The 17303-nt window shown below is 44.2% G+C and overlaps 1 pseudogene; it reads left to right on the plus strand.

Annotated features, from left to right (window-relative positions):
• The first annotated feature begins 11739 nt into the window (after nt 1-11739).
• LOC126356934 (5S ribosomal RNA) lies at nt 11740-11857 on the plus strand (annotated as a pseudogene).
• Nucleotides 11858-17303: the final 5446 nt, after the last annotated feature.

The following is a 17303-nucleotide window of genomic DNA, read 5'->3' on the forward strand; positions in this document are numbered from 1 at the left end:
ATCTCTTGGTCTCCCTTTACGATGTTTACCCTCCACGCTGCCCTCCAATACTAAATTGGTGATCCCTTGATGCCTCAAAACATGTCCTACCAACCGATCCCATCTTCTAGGCAAGTTGTGCCACAAACTTCTCTTCTCCCCAATCCTATTCAACACCTCCTCATTAGTTATGTGATCTACCCATCTAATCTTCAGCATTCTTCTGTAGCACCACATTTCGAAAGCTTCTATTCTCTTCTTGTCCACACTATTTATCGTCCACATTTCACTTCCATACATGGCTACACTCCATACAAATACTTTCAAAAACGACTTCCTGACACTTAAATCTATACTCGATGTTAACAAATTCCTCTTCTTGATTGTCTCATTGTCGCTTACAAATCTTCATCTATTGTTTCGAAGTTGTTAGCATTAGCTTATTTGTTATTTCTTCAGTGCCTAATCGTAGTGGTCAAGAAATCGTGCGTAATTGGTGAGCAGTCTGTACTCGGGGCTGGTTTTTCGAGCGTCACCTTATATTATTTCACTGCGATGAGCCACATAACGCTAAGTTGGCTGAACGAGATGTTCTGCAGAATCACGAAAATTACAAGTGTGTGAGAATTCTGTTATCAATAAAAACTCTGCACTCCCCTCTTGGCACCTTCCATCTTCAGTCACCTGTGCTTCTTATTTTCAGTTTTTTCATAAGAACCTTATACCAAGCGCAATGAACGGTGAACGAGTAAAAATGCACGGTTCTCAAAAAAGAGCGATCTCCAGTGAACTAGTTCACAAGGATGAAAGACGTTGCCCATCTCTAATGCCAACACTTGGCGCAAAAATGCGGTGTAGGTCCAGCGGAATTCTGTCAGCGTCAGGTCACCGAATCCAGGTTCTTTCACGAGACTCGATAACTGGACTGGAAGCAAGAAGTCACAGCTGCGACTATTCGTGCAGTTCAAATGGCTACTGTTTTCTGGAATCAGGAAGAGATACTGCTGGTGAACTGACTCCTCGGCTCTACAGCTTTCTGCGCCAAGTCCACCTACGCATTCAACGACGCCGCCATGGAAAGCGAGGCACCGGCGCTCTGTTACAATACAACAATGCGCGGTCACATGACAGTCACCGGTTTACTGTGCTACTACCACATCCTCCATATCTGCCGGGTCTGGCTCCTAATGACCTATGCCCTATTCGATGTAATGTTAGAGACCAGGCGAGGTAAGAAGATATTGTCCACCAGTGGCGCCTGGATACCATCAAAGAATGGTTTGCTACCCAAGTGCAGAAGCTTCTAGAATGATGGCAAAAATGTATAGACTTGGCGGGAAATACCTGCAAAATAATCTGTATTCCTTTGTTCAGTAAATTATTTTTGAGAACATAAAAAAATTTCGTGCCAATCATTTTTGAATGCCCCAAGTAAATAATTGCCACTTTTCAAGCGCCAACCCTCGTGTCCTTTCGTTGCCGCGTCACGTGCCCGTAACTCCCAAGGAGTGAGTGCGTCTCGTGGTGAGCAATGGTCTTAAGTTTTGTTATGTTACCCAAAAAGTGTCGCTCAGTGACTGCACAAACATATCGTTTGTCATAGCGGCTAGCTTAGAATAAAATCTAACCCCATCTCGTTTGTTCGTCACTGTTCTGTAAGTGCGTTATGTGACACAGGAGCTTCAAGATATTGCTTCGTTCGAAACTGTTCTTTGCTCCCGGTCTACTTTTATCGTTGACCCGTATGAAAAAAAGCTATTCAAAAACTGAGGATTGCTCAGCGAATAATCGTGTGATGTATATAGCAATTGGTAGGAGAGGGAGAAAAGCAATAAAATGGATGAAGGAGCAGACTGGAATGAGAGACGTAACTGTAATAAAACTAAATGGCTCTAGGCCAGATACGTAGTCAGGCGAATGGACACCAAATAAATATTAGGAAACGGCAGACGGTGGCCAACTGTAACGTCTACAGACGAATTTAAAATATACGCAGGAGCAGCAGGAAAGCTTTTTCGGTGCAGAGCGTAATTCACGGAAAGGTCAACACGATGCATTTATCCGTCATTGGATACCAAGTGGTTAATGATGAAACGGTCGCTCAGTCTGCTTTTGTAGCTTCAATACTTCCAAGACAGACATAAAAAAGAAATGTTATAAATAAACAAGGTGACCGTACAACTAACACAGAGCTGAATCTGGTGTTACTTCGCAGCATGACATTAAAATCTAATAGTAATAGGAAGCAGCGATTCTTATCTCCTCATCAACACGTTATAAAGAATTTTTCCAGGCAGACTTGCCTGGAATAATTCATTACAGAATGTCATATTCTGATGTATTCTATGTTGTAGGCCCGCCTGAAAAGAAAATATTAAGACTTTGCTCAGAGCAGACCATTTGTTTGTATTGTGTAAGTTAAAAATCTTCCCATGCCGGGAAACGATCGCGGTCCTGCTGGGTAAAAGCCAACGATTCTGCCCACCTTTTATTCTAAATTTTATTTAAGACCTAACACTTCCGCATAATCACTTCACATACTATAACGTAACAGAGAACAAATCTCTTTTTAAAAATACGTAGCATATACTCTACAACACATTTACCTTTAAGTCTTCAGTAAGCAAATGTGTGAGAAATTGTCACCTGAGCAATTTCTTAGGTGTCACTTGCATAGAATTCATATCACAGTTCCTTTAAGGAAGAATGCATATTTCTCATAATAATTCCTAATTTGTTGTATTTGTGGTACTGCTTAGTCACATACACCCAGAAATCGTCTTCACTCCTGCCCCTTGTTGAGAATATGTAGAATATCGTATCTCCCAGGTGACGGCGTTTTTCATTGTTTTAGGGTAAAGATCTTCATCTGGTCGTAGAAAAGTCGTCGGCGTTATCATGTTGACAAGCTTGAAAATTCTTTTCTGTTGGACAGCCACACGTTGATTGCACTACCACAAATAAATTTATGATCTGATTCACTGAGATTGCAGATCGCATACAGTGGGGAATGTGCCAGATGAATGGAATGTAGTGTTGAGTTTGTTGGGTATTTTCTGTTGACTTACCCTTACGGTGATGGGTAACGGTAGGTGGTGGATATTTTTCCAGGTTTTGTGCCAGTTAAAGTCTTTATACTTTTCTTCATATGAAATTCCTACTTCTACACTACTGCCCATTAAAATTACTACACCACGAAGATGACGTGCTACAGACGCGAAATTTAACCGACAGGAAGAAGATGCTGTGATATGAAAACGATTAGCTTTTCAGAGCGTTCGCACAACGTTGGCGCCGGTGGCGACACCCACAACGTGCTGACATGAGGAAAGTTTCCAACCGATTTCTCATATACAAACAGCAGTAGACCGGCGATGCCTGGTGAAACGTTGTTGTGATGCCTCGTGTAAGGAGGAGAAATGCGTACCATCACGTTACCGACTTTGATAAAGGTCGGATTGTAGCCTATCGCAATTGCGGTTTATCGTATCGCGAGACTGTTGCTCGCGTTGGTCGAGATCCAATGACTGTTGGCAGAATATGAAATCGGTGGGTTCAGTAGGGTAATACGGAACGCCGTGCTGGATTCCAATGGCCTCGTATCACTAGCAGTAGAGATGACATGCATCTTATCCACATGGCTGTAACGGATCGTGCAGCCACGTCTCGATCCCTGAGTCAACAGATGGGGACGTTTGCAAGACAACAACCATCTACACGAACAGTTCGACGACGTTTGTAGCAGCATGGACTATCAGCTCGGAGACCATGGCTGCGGTTGACCTTGACGCTGCACCACAGACAGGAGCGCCTGCGATGGTGTACTCAACGACGGACCTGGGTACACGAATGGTAAAACGTCATTTTTTCGGATGAATCCAGGTTCTGTTTACAGCATCATGATGGTCGCATCCGTGTTTGGCGACATCGCGGTGAACGCACATTGGAAGCGTGTATTCGTCACCGCCATACTGGCGTATCACCCAGCATGATAGCATGGGGTGTCATTGGTTACACGTCTCGTTCACCTCTTGTTCGCACTGACTGCACTTTGAACAGTGGACGTTACACTTCAGATGTGTTACTACCCGTGGCTCTACCCTTCATTCGATCCCTGTGAAATCCTACACTTCAGTAGGATAATGCACGACCGCATGTTGCAGGTCCTGTACGGGCCTTTCTGACTACAGAAAATGTTCGACTTCTGCCATGGCCAGGACATTCTCCAGATCTCTCACCAATTGAAAACGTCTGGTCAATGGTGGCCTAGCAACTGGCTCGTCACAATACGACAGTCACTACTCTTAATGAACTGTGGTATCGTGTTGAAGCTGCTTGGGCAGCTGTACCTGTGCAAGCCATTCAAGCTCTGTTTCACTCAATGCCCAGGCGTATCAAGGCCGTTATTACGGCCAGAGGTGGTTGTTCTGGGTACTGATTTCTCAGGATCTATGCACCCAAATTGTGTGAAAATGTAATTACATGTCAGTTCTAGTATAATATATTTGTCCAATGAATACCCGTTTATCATCTGCATTTCTTCTTGGTGTAGCAATTGTAATGGCCGGTAGTGTATTTCAAATTAAGTTCTTGTATACCTCTTTCACTTTGGTCGTAAGGGCGTTCTTCATTATGTCGCATTATCCTCTGTATTCCGTAACTAGTATCACATGGCATATGTTGTGGAGGACAGATCTGTATCAAAGAGAAACGGCATTTTATTATACAGAAAATGATTCTGTCGAGAATTGGTAGTTGTAACAAGTAGAGCTTTACACCAAAGAAATTTTTATTTGCTCGAGACCGGTGTAGCTCGGACATTATATAAAGGCAGTCGGCCACAAACACAAACAAACGAGGACTTTGATTGGTTGAAGCGGAAGGGCGGGGCACACGGGGAAGCCCCGCCGCCAGCCTCTCGGAGCGCAGCCAGCCAACACCCGTCTTCTGCGCTTCCGCGCAAGCAGCACTGAAGCATGGTGACAGTGAAGAATGGAAACAAAAGTTTTCGTGCTGATGACATGTCCAATGAAGACGTCTACTGCTACAAAGAGCGTATCAGTTACCAGAAACAATACGAAATTGCCGCACGGGGTAGCCGCGTGGTCTAAGGCACCTTGTCACGGTCCCCCCGCGGCTCGCCCCCCCCCCCTCCCCTTGTCGGAGGTAACAACAACAACAACTGACAAATTGCAAAACTGCAGAAAGTTGATAAAAGAATACCTCGAACAGTTATCAGTAAGAAACATCAAGCTAATGGGCAGTGGAGACTTTTGCCCAATTCAGTAGTATATAAAGAAAGTGAATCCATTATTGATACAATGAGGAAAAGAAGGATTGCATTTTTCGGCTACATATCTCGCCTACCAAATACTAGAATCCTGAAACAACTTTTTGATTACTTCTGGGACAGTAAAACCAAAAACATCTGGTTTAAAGAAGCACAGAGTGATCTGGATGAAGTGAACATCACCACAAACCAAATTCAACACAGACAAGGAAAACTGCTCATCATCATCATCATCATTTAAGACTGATTATGCCTTTCAGCGTTCAGTCTGGAGCGTAGCCCCCTTATAAAATTCCTCCATGTTCCCCTATTCAGTGCTAACATTGGTGCCTCTTCTGTTGTTAAACTTCAAAATAATTCTTAACTGAATCCAGGTACCTTCTCCTTGGTCTGCCCCGACTCCTCCTACCCTCTACTGCTGAACCCATGAGTCTCTTGGGTAACCATGCTTCTCCCATGCATGTAACATGACCCCACCATCTAAGCCTGTTCGCCCTGACTGCTACATCTATAGAGTTCATTCCCAGTGCTTCTTCGATTTCCTCATTGTGGTCACCCTCCTGCCATTGTTCCCATCTACTAGTACCTGCAAACATCCTAGCTACTTTCATATCCGTAACCTCAACCTTGTTGATAAGGTAACCTGAATCCACCCAGCTTTCGCTCCCATACAACAAAGTTGGTCGAAAGATTGGACGGTGCACAGATAACTTAGTCTTGGTGCTGACTTCCTTCTTGCAGAAGAGAGTAGATCGTAGCTGAGCGCTCACTGCATTAGCTTTGCTACATCTCACTTCCAGTTCTTTCACTATCTTGCCATCCTGTGACAAAATGCATCCTAAGTACCTGTTCTAACTTTGTTCCTGGCACTCAAACCGTTTATATGTCTTTTCCCACTGACATTACTTTCGTTTTGGAAATGCTAATCTTCATACCATAGTCCTTACATTTCTGATCTAGCTCTGAAATATTACTCTGCAAACTTTCAATCGAATCTGCCATCACAACTAAGTCATCCGCATGTGCAAGACTGCTTATTCTGTGTTCACATATGTTAATCTCACCCAGCCAGTCTATTGTTTTCAACATATGATCCATAAATAATATGAACAACAGTGGAGAAAGGTTGCAGCCCTGTCTTACCTCTGAAACTACTCTGAACCATGAACTCAATTTACCGTCAACTCTAACTGCTGCCTGACTATCCATGTAAAGACCTTTAATTGCTAGCAAAAGTTTGCCTCCTATTCCATAATCTCGTAGAACAGACAATAACTTCCTCCTAGGAACCCAGTCATATGCCTTTTCTAGATCTATAAAGCATAGATACAATTCCCTGTTCCACTCATAACACTTCTCCATTATTTGCCGTAAGCTAAAGATCTGGTCCTGACAACCTCTAAGAGGCCTAAACCCACACTGATTTTCATCCAATTGGTCCTCAACTAATACTCGCACTTTCCTTTCAACAATACCTGAGAAGATTTTACCCACAACGCTGATTGAAGAGATACCTCTGTAGCTGTTACAATCTTTTCTGTTTCCATGTTTAAAGATTGGTGTGATTACTGCTTTTGTCCAGTCTGATGGAACCTGTCCCGACTCCCAGGTCATTTCAGTTATCCTGTGTAGCCATTTAAGACCTGACATTCCACTGTATTTGATGAGTTCCGACTTGATTTCATCCACCCCAGCTGCTTTATTGCACTGCAATCTATGGACTATTTTCTCCACTTCCTCAAATGTGATTTCCATCATCATTCCTATCCATTCTACCTCGAAATCTGAAACATTACTGATCGTACTTTCACCTATATTGAGCAACTCTTAAAAATATTACTTCCATCTGCCCAAGGCATCCACAGGATTCACCAGCAGTTTTCCTGACCTGTCCAAAATACTTGTCATTTCGTTCTTACCTCCCTTTCGAAGACTGCTAATTATACTCCTGAATGGTTTTCCAGCGGCTTGACCCATAGTCTCCAACCTGTTTCCAAAGTCTTCCCAAGATTTCTTCTTGGATGCTGCAATTATCTGTTTGGCTTTGTTTCTTTCTTCAACATAACTTTCTCTGTCTACCTGATTTCTAGTATGTAGCCATTTTTGATACGCCTTCTTTTTCCTTTTACAGTCTGCCTTGACTGTGTCATTCCACCAAGCTGTTTGCTTCATCCTACTTTTACACACTACTGTTCCAAGACATTCTTTAGTCACTTCTAGTACTGTGTCCCTTTGCCTTGTCCATTCCTTTTCCAATGACTGTAATTGACTACATTCAACTAACTGCTACCTTTCTGAAATCACTGTTTTGTACTTGTGCCTGATTTCCTTATCCAGGAGTTTATCCACTCTTATCCTCCTACATATGGACCTGACCTCCTGCACTTTCGGCCTCACAGTCCCAATTTCACTGCAGATTAAATAATGATCAGTGTCATCAAAGAATCCCCTGAATACACGTGTGTCCCTCACAGCCTTCCTGAATTCCTGAACTGTTATTATATAGTCAATGACAGATCTGGTTCCCCAGCTTTCCCAAGTATACCGGTGAATGTTCTTATGTTTAAAAAAGGGGTTTGTGATTACTAAGCCCATACTGCACAGAAATCCAAGTGTTGTTTCCCGTTTCTGTTGGCCTCCATATCCTCTCCAAATTTACCCATAACCTTTTCATACCCGTCTGTTTGGTTTCCAATCCTGGCGTTAAAATCACCCATGAGCAGAACACTGTCCTTGTCCTTTACTGTAACAACTACATCACTGAGTGCCTCATAAAAACTATCCATCTTATCTTGATCTGTCCCTTCACAATGCGAATATGCTGACACAATCCTAATTTTCTTGCTAGACATTGTCAAATCTATCCACACCAATCGTTCGTTTACATACCTTACTGCAACTACGCTGGGTTCCATTTCTTTCCTGATGTAAAGCCCTACACCCCATTGTGCTATTCCTGCTTTGACTCCTGACAGGTAGACCTTGTATTCTCCCACTTCCTCTTCTTTCTCACCCCTTACCCGAATGTCACTAATAGCTAAAACGTCCAGCCCCATCTTACTTGCAGCTTCTGCCAGCTCTACCTTCTTCCCAGAGTAACCCCCATTGATATTAATAGCTCCCCACCTCATTACCATATGTCTGTCAAGTCGTATCTTAGGAGCCCCTGGTTTGTCAGTTAGAGGTGGGACTACGTCACCTCCAAAGGTCCGAGGCATTTTGCTCTGATTGTTGCCAGCATCATATTTAAAGTACCAAGGAAGCAGGTTGCTAGCCTTACTTGCCCCGAGTCCCATTGGGTTTTACCCCTAACGCTTGAGGGACAAACCGGTGGATTTGGTAGCCTTTGCCGTATGAGCACAAAGGTGACCACGACTCAGAATATGTCCGAGATGCCCAGCCTTATTCCAAAGTAACTGGTATCCCGACTGTCGGGACCACTTACTTGGCCACTCATACGTTGCCTGTGGTTCATGAACTAGGACATGACTACTGGAATCCACACCATGAACAACAGAGAAACTGCTTCTGAAGAAAAAATGCACACGGCTGACATTCAAACCATCAGAAAGGAAGAAGTCTGCCATATCAGCAGAAGAACGAGCAACCATATCACAGCGAATGAAGAAGTTTTGGGAAACGAAAGAATTGCTGACTGCTAAGATCTAAACTTAATCATTGTATACTTTTTTGTATTATGTTCGATTTTAGTGGTCCAATGTGGGGGTAAACTAGGTAAATAAATAAATAAATACCTATAAGCATCTTACAGCGCGCATACACACTGGGAGAAAAATGTTAGACGGTTTATATTAGATCTACAACTGTGCTTGCGCCGTTTTTTCTTGAAATTCAACTTTTTATTGTGAAAAACACACAAATATTCATGATTCAATGTATTGGACATCGCTGGTCACTACTTTCTATCATCTTCCGGACAGCTTACGAATCCTGCGGAGGGATAACTGGGCGTCTTTTGAGGAGATGCACGAATCGATCCAATTTTGCACTTGTTCATATGCCCGGAAGCGCTGGTCAGTCAGGCCGTGTGCCATTGATCGAAAAGCGTGGTAGTCAGAGGGAGCAATATCTGGAGAATGCAGAGGGTGGGGTAGGATTTCCCATTTCAACGGTTCCAAGTGTGTTTTGACGGGTTTTGCGACATAGTGTGGAGCATCATGAGGTTGCAAAATTACCTTTCCATGTGTATTGCTGTATTTTGGCCGTTTGTCTTTCAATGCTCAGCTCACACGCACGTACATTTTACGATATCGACCTGCTGTGATTGTTTCCGAAATACCTGGTTACGGCAATTAAAGCGCGTTTCTGAATCTAGGTTAGAGAAAACAGCTCGTCAATACAAACGACGGTAGGACCATAAGGAGCCAGAACGGACCTGAAAGCCTAAACCCTGAAGTAGCGTCGCAAATCTTCTCTCTTCCATCGCCATGCCCGTCTTTGACGTCAGCATCATAAGGTTGAAACAATGCTCTGCACGTTCTTTCACCAATAGGGCTCTCATCATAGCTCTTACTCAGCATTTTATTAGCCTTAGCAACAACAGATTTCCTCGTGTTAAAAGAGAACATTAAATATTCCCGCAAACGACGAGAATTCGTTTCGTAAGGTGACGAATTCAGTCGGGAATGACGTTTGATGCAATCATATATCGACTAATATTTTGATGCCATTAGTACAAGTGCCTAACCTTATTGCATGACGCTTACCACCCAATCATTGCACTGCCACTTGCCGTTACTGCCATCTACATTGGAGTCCAGAATGAAAGCAACATAGCCGAGCGGTCTAAGGCGCTGCAGTCATGGACTGCATGGCTGGTCCCGGCGGAGGTTCGAGTCCTCCCTCGGGCATGGGTGTGTGTGTTTGTCCTTAGGATAACTTCGGTTAAATAGTGTGTAAGCTTAGGCACTGATAACCTTAGCAGTTACGTCCCGTAAGATTTCATACACATTTGAACGTTTTTGAAAGAAACAAACCTCTATTTCCTAGTGTTGTGTCTAATTCACGGTATAATCATACAAAATGTCAACATATGTCCGTATAATCGCGTTCTGCACGGAAGATGGCATTCAGCTTAACGGACAAGAACGTCTACGATGACGTCAGGGCACCTATCAAACGGGGTAGTGTTTGACAGGTAGTCCCACATCCACATCCACTGTGTTCAAATGGTTCAAATGGCTCTGAGCACTATGAGACTTAACATCTATGGTCATCAGTCCCCTAGAACGTAGAACTACTTAAACCTAAGTAACCTAAGGACATCACACACATCCATACCCGAGGCAGGATTCGAACCTGCGACTGTAGCAGTCGAAACAGTACCCCCAAAACCAGGGGAGGCCCGACCACGTCTCATATCAAAAAGAGACGACCGTTATTTGGCCGTAAGGGCACTGCGGTACCGGTATAGCGCTGCAGGCAAGTGACATCTGAACTCGCAGCGTCCACTGGACGTGTTGTATCGAGACAAACGGTGGGCAGAAGGCTTTGGCAAAGTAGCCTGATTCGTCGGAGACCTTCTGTATGTGTAACTCTGATGCGTCTTCACAGAAGGGAACGTCTAGAGTGGATTCGTCAAAATGTCTCCTGGACGATCAAACAGTGGGCCAATCTTCTTTTTGCAGATGAGTCGCCATTTAGTCTGAAGAGTAATTCTAGACCCATTCGCGTCTTGAGGGAACATGGAAAGATTTCGGAAGCCAGACATTGAGGAAAGAGACCGAGTCGAGGAGGATCCTTGATGGTGTGGGCAGGGATTATGTTGACCACTCGAACACCTGCTGTCAGGTATCGCGAAGAGATCTTGGGACCTCATGTGCGGTTGTTGCGAGGTGGTGTGGACCCAGACTTCGTATTAATGGACGGTAATGTTCGACCTCACAGAGCACGGGTGGTTGATGTTTTCCTGGAAACGGAAGATACTGCATGCATGGCGCGTCCTGCTTGCTCTCCCGATTTTAATCACATAGAGCATGTCTGGAATGCACTAGGGAGACAGTTTACATCATGCCAGCATCCACTAACCACTCTCCAAGAGTTGCAAGCAGCTCTGCAGGAAGAATGGGCGTTATTGTCTCAACATGAGACTGATGACATCACTCACAGCATGCCCCGCCTTTGTCAGGCCTCTATTGCTGCCAGAGGTGGTCACACCGTATGCTGTGCACATTAACCCGTTGTCGCAATGTGGCCGAGCTGTTCTAGGTGCTTCAGTCAGGAACCGCGCTGCTGCTACGGTCGCAGTTTCGAATCCTGGCTCGGGCATGTATGTGTGTGATGTCCTTAGGTTAGTTAGGTTTAAATAGTTCTAAGTCTAGCGGACTGATGACCTCAGTTGCTAAGTCCCATAGTGCTTAGAGCCATTTGAACCACTTCTCGGAACGTGCGTGCAAATCCGTTAAGCTGGAAGAAAGCGAAGAACATTTTTGTCTGCCATTATGCAGGTCGCCAACGGCCTTGGCGCAGTGGTAACACCGGTTCCCGTCAGATCACCGACGTTAAGCACTGTAGAGCTGGGCTAGCACTTGGATGGGTGACCATCCGGTCTGTCGAGAGTTGTTGGCAAGCGGGGTGCGCTCAGCCCTTGTAAGGCAAACTGAGGAGCTACTTGATTGAGAAGTTGCGGCTCCGGCCGGGAGAGCGGTGTGCTGACCACATGCCCCTCCATATCCGCATCCAGTGACGCTTGTGAGCTGAGGATGACACGGCGGCCGATCGGTACCTTTGGACCTTCATGGCCTGTTCGAGGGGAGTTATTACACAGGTTGCAGTTGTTTACGTTCTGTGTTATTTACAATGTTTCTGGTTTTCTATCACCTGTTTACACTGAAACTTCCTGGAAAATTAAAACTGTGTGCCGGACCGAGACTCTAAATGGGGACCTTTGCCTTTCGCGGGTAAGTGCTCTACCAACTGAGCTACCCAAGCACGACTCGCGCCCCGTCCTCACAGCTTTATTTCTGCCAGTGCCTCGTCTCCTACCTTCCTAGTTCTGCAAGATCCGCAGGTGAGCTTCTGTTAAGTCTGGAAAGTGGGAGACGAGGTACTGGCAGAAGTGAAGCTCTGAGGATGGTGCGTCAGCCGTGCTTGGATAGTTCAGTTGGAAGAGAACTTGCCCGCGAAAGGCAAAGGTCCCGAGTTCGAGTTTCGGTCCGGCACACAGTTCTAATCTGCCTGGAAGTTTCATATCAGCGCACACTCCGCTGCAGAGTGAAAATCTGATTCTGGAAACATCCCCCAGGCTGTGGCTAAGCCATGTCTCCGCAATACCCTTTCTTTCAGGAGTGCTAGTTCTGCAAGGTTCGCACGAGAGCTTCAGTTTGGAAGGTAGGAGACGATGTACTGGCAGAAGAAAAGCTGTGAGGACGCGGCGTGAGTCGTGCGTGGGTAGCTCGGACGCCGACACGGTAGCTCAGCGCGCTCGGTCAGAGGGTTCGCTACCCTCTGTAATAAAAAACTGAGTGAACGGATCAACAAAGAACCTGAGCGGCTGTTCAAAATGGCTCTGAGCACTATGGTACTTAACTTCTGAGGTCATCAGTCCCCTAAAGCTTAGAACTACTTAAACCTAACTAACCTAAGGACATCACACACACCCATGCCCGACGCAGGATTCGAACCTGCGACCGTAGCGGTCGCGCGGTTCCAGACTGAACGGCTGTCATCGGGCGTCCGCCACGAACAGATTCATCGACCAATATAGAGCAAAATGAGATTTAAAGAAAAAAGTTGATAGAGCACTTGCCCGCAGAAAGCAAAGGTCCCGAATTCGAGTCTCGGTCCGGCACACAGTTGTAATCTGCCTGGAAGTTTCATATCAGCGCACACTCCGCTGCAGAGTGAAAATCTGATTCTGGAAACATCCCCCAGGCTGTGGCTAAGCCATGTCTCCGCAATACCCTTTCTTTCAGGCGTGCTAGTTCTGCAAGGTTCGCACGAGAGCTTCAGTTTGGAAGGTAGGAGACGATGTACTGGCAGAAGAAAAGCTGTGAGGACGCGGCGTGAGTCGTGCGTGGGTAGCTCGGACGCCGACACGGTAGCTCAGCGCGCTCCGTCAGAGGGTTCGCTACCCTCTGTAATAAAAAACTGAGTGAACGGATCAACAAAGAACCTGAGCGGCTGTTCAAAATGGCTCTGAGCACTATGGTACTTAACTTCTGAGGTCATCAGTCCCCTAAAGCTTAGAACTACTTAAACCTAACTAACCTAAGGACATCACACACACCCATGCCCGACGCAGGATTCGAACCTGCGACCGTAGCGGTCGCGCGGTTCCAGACTGAACGGCTGTCGTCGGACGTCCGCCACGAACAGATTCATCGACCAATATAGAGCAAAATGAGATTTAAAGAAAAAAGTTGATAGAGCACTTGCCCGCAGAAAGCAAAGGTCCCGAATTCGAGTCTCGGTCCGGCACACAGTTTTAATCTGCCAGGAAGTTTCATATCAGCGCACACTCCGCTGCAGAGTGAAAATCTCATTCTGGAAACCTGTTTACACTGTTTTGAGGCAAAATAAACGCAACCTTGCAAAATTTCCGCTTGTTGCATTAATTTTGGACTCAAGTGTATATAAATGTCGGAAGCAAAGCTGTCGACCTTTTACTAAGCATTTTCAAGGTCACTCTCAGCCGTGTCGTTAAGTGGCGATTCATTCTCGACTGCGTCAGTGCGAGATGATACCTCATATTCCACCGTGTGCGTGAGAGATTAATCGTCACTAGAATCATTAGCGTTTGTTATCATATCGTCGCTTACCATTTACATGACAACATCGCGCCACCTGCACTGTTTTGTAGTACCCGTCCCAGTTGTTTAGTTGTTTGTGGTGATAGAGTGCAACGCAGCGTCTGCGAGCTTCTCAAGTTTGTTTTCTGCAGACGTGTCTCCTTTGTTTAGGGGGGGGGGGGGGGGGGGGGTAGGACGTCAAACGAGCCGACTTGGAGCAGGTGAGGCAACACGGGAAATTTTAATTTCCACTGTATATACTTTTACAAATGAATTCATAAAACTTTGTAAAAATGACTAGGTAGGGTTCAGCATTCACACTGATAGCAGTGGAAGTTCAAAAACATAACAAAATAAATTTTTTTACGTGTGAAATTTCATCATTTTTTCACTTGCTATTGGCTGCATTTGTTACTAAAGGCACACTTTTCTTCAAAGGTTAGAGAGATTCTTCGATGAATTCTGCACTGCATACAAACCATACTTAAATGTGTATGAAACATTAGAACTTATTTAATCCATGAGAAAATGTATTGGCTGATACATTTTAAACTTCATATTTAGAAAAAGCTCAAATTTTATAGTTAATTATCTCAATTTTTACCGTGTTTCTAAGATTTTGAAAATTCTATAGTTTCAACCACCTGTAAGTGTTGTATTCATGCAGTACAAAATTCATCGAAGAATCTCTCTTACTTGTGAAGAAAAATGTACCTATAGCAACAAATGCATCCAATAGTAAGTGAAAAAACGATGAAATTTCGCAAGTAGAAAAAAATTATTTTGTTATGTTTTTGAACTTCCACTGCTATGAATGTGAATCATGGATCCTTGCTGGTCATGCTGAAAAAGTTTTATTAATTTATTTGTAAAAGTACAGACAGTGGAACATAAAATGCCCTGTGGTGCTTCTGCTACTCCCTGTCGGCCCATCTGACGTCCTACCCCTCTTAAAACCCGTCTGTTCAAGTGCGTTCAGGTGGCGATTGTACGGCGACGAGCGAAGCGCAGTGTGGCCTACTCTCCCGGACAGTTCGTCGACTGCTCATTAGTCTCTTCATTATGTTTGTTTGCCTGCACTAGAGCACACAGCTCAGCTTTCGTCATGCTGTCATTGCGTTCTACCGTCCGTTTCGCTGCCATTAAACCATCGACACCCTTCAGTAATATGCTGATGGAATTTTGTCCACCTGCTTACAGTGGTAAGAGGCGTCGTCCATAACAGAGACCGAACTGGGCGAAAGATCTGCAAGCACCGTCTCTGAGAAACATTTCTCGGAATTCCTCAAGAGTTCATTCGTCCGTGATACTCTCCTTGTGTCGGTTTCTCCCACAACTTTATCACCACTTGTCTGACAGACCAGTTTTTCGCCAACACTTGGCACTATAGTTCTTCTGGAATCACTTCACCACGGCGTAACACCCATCTCATCTTTCAATTTATTACATCATTTTCTGCATGTTATATTGCTGTCAGTTTTCGACTCGTCAACATAAAAAAAAATGTGTTGGCGAGCTTCCCTAACTCTCTACAAGTGCCCAAGAACACTTGACAGCGAGAGAAAAATGTCACCACGTTCTAGTAACAGATTTATTTTATTAAGTACTGATCTTCACACGAATTCCAGCGCTCATTTTTAGGGTTCCGTACCTCAATCGCTGAAAACGGAACCCTTACAGGATCACTACGTCAGTTATCTTCCTGTCTGTCTGTTTGACTGTTAAAAACCCTTTTTCTCAGAACGGGTAAACGTATCGAGTTAAAATTTGTGTCACACATTAATGTCTGTGGTCACAAGGCGGCGTATCAAAAATGGAGCTCCTAAGACAATACAATCAAAAGATACGACCATTTATATCACATATCTTGATACTCGCAAACCCACTCATCAAAACATATATGGTACCTTCCGTTGATCTAGAATGATTAAATTTGCCAGTAAGCGAGATATCAAAGTACAAATAAAGGGAAAAATCCGAAAGTTGTTCATTTGTAATTATAGAACAAAATTATCATTTTTTATCCGACTTCCAGTCTGTCCGACTGTTAAGAATCCTTTTTCTCAGGAACACTGACGCGTATCTCTGAAATCTATCTCACATACTAGGGTCTACGGTCCATTGGCGGTACAAGAAATTTAACTTTTCAAGTCAAGGCAGTCAAAAGATGCGGCTGTTTATGTCACATATTTCGATACCCGAAAACTCACTCATCAAAGGTAGACCTACTTCCAGTTGACATAGAATCAAGAAATTTGGCAAATAGCAAGGTTTCGCTGTACAAGTAAGAGAGAAAAAAATCTGAAAATATTAATATGGAAATATATCACGCCAAACAACGCTTTTCTTTCTTATTCGACTATCTGTCCGTCTGTTAACACCCATTTTTCTCAGGTCAAATATGTCACATACCTGGCAGGCGTAAAAACTCAAATTAATCAAAAGATACGGCCATTAATTTCACATATTTTACACTCGCAAACTGACTCATCAAAACCCTTAGGGTACTTCCCGTTGACATAGAACCATTACACATGTCAAGGAGCTGGGGTTCACACTTGAAGCAAAGGAAAAAATTCGAAAACTCATTATTTGTAATCGTATCACACAAAAAGTACATTTTTTGCCATTTGTTATCCAATTGTCTATCTGTCCTGTTAAGGCTCCTTTTTCTCTGCGCTGTATCGATACTGATAACAGGCAAAAATCGTCGAGAGTCCTGATTCCCGGGATGAATGAACTATCTACGCACATAACATCGGTTTGCTGCAGAATTCTTGAACATATTCTCAGTTCGAATATAATAAATTTTCTCGAGTCCTAGGAGCTTATGTTGACGAATCAGCATTGTTTCAGACAACATCGCTCGTACAAAATTCAGCTTGCCCTTTCTTCAGATGATATACTGCGAACTATGGATGAAGGGCGACAGGCAGATTCCTTATTTCTAGATTTCCGGAAAGCGTTTGACACGGTTCCCCATTGCACGCTGTTAAAAGAGGAACGAGCATATGGAATAACTTCTTAAGTTGTAGAATCCAGTGTGTTGTCCTCGACGGCGTGTGTTCATCAGAGACAGGCTTTTCGTCAGAGGTATTCCAGAGAAGTGTGATAGAACGGCTGTTATTCTCTATTGGCAGACAGGGTGTGTAGCAATCTGCGACTGTTTACTGATGATGTTGTGGTGTACGGTAAATGTGGTGCACAGTGAGGTGTCGAAGTTGCGAGACTGTAGGAGGATACAAGATGACTTGCATAAAATTTCTAGTTGGTGTGATGAATGG

Source organism: Schistocerca gregaria, chromosome 3 (assembly GCF_023897955.1).
Source record: "Schistocerca gregaria isolate iqSchGreg1 chromosome 3, iqSchGreg1.2, whole genome shotgun sequence".
Lineage (NCBI taxonomy): Eukaryota > Metazoa > Arthropoda > Insecta > Orthoptera > Acrididae > Schistocerca > Schistocerca gregaria.